Raw genomic sequence first — 364 nt, 5'->3', positions numbered from 1 at the left:
GTGTGTGTGTGTGTGTGTGTGTGTGTGTGTGTCCCAGGAGATGTGTCCCCCTGGGGCAGTGTGAGACAACGGTGTGTCGGGAACACGTGCACCCCCCGGGCAGCGTGTGGTGTTCATGTGCATTCGGGGTGGGGGGGTGCATCTCTCTGGCGCAGTGTGTGATGGTGGCACAAGTGTGGGTGTGTGGAGCAGGAGTGTCCCTAGGGCTGGGTGATGGTGACATGTGCATGTAAGGAGCTGGAGCAGGTGTGTCCATGGGGCCGTGTGTAGTGGTGGCACTGGTGTGTGTCCTGGGGGATATGATCCCCCTGAGGTAGTGTGCGACAATGGGGGCCGCGTGCAGTGTGTGTCCCGAGAGATGTCC

This window comes from Gavialis gangeticus, unplaced genomic scaffold (genome assembly GCF_001723915.1).
Source record: "Gavialis gangeticus isolate Ggan-Ray unplaced genomic scaffold, GavGan_comp1, whole genome shotgun sequence".
Classification (NCBI taxonomy): domain Eukaryota; kingdom Metazoa; phylum Chordata; order Crocodylia; family Gavialidae; genus Gavialis; species Gavialis gangeticus.
The sequence above is the reverse complement of the archived record's forward strand: the minus strand, read 5'-3'. Positions refer to the sequence as shown.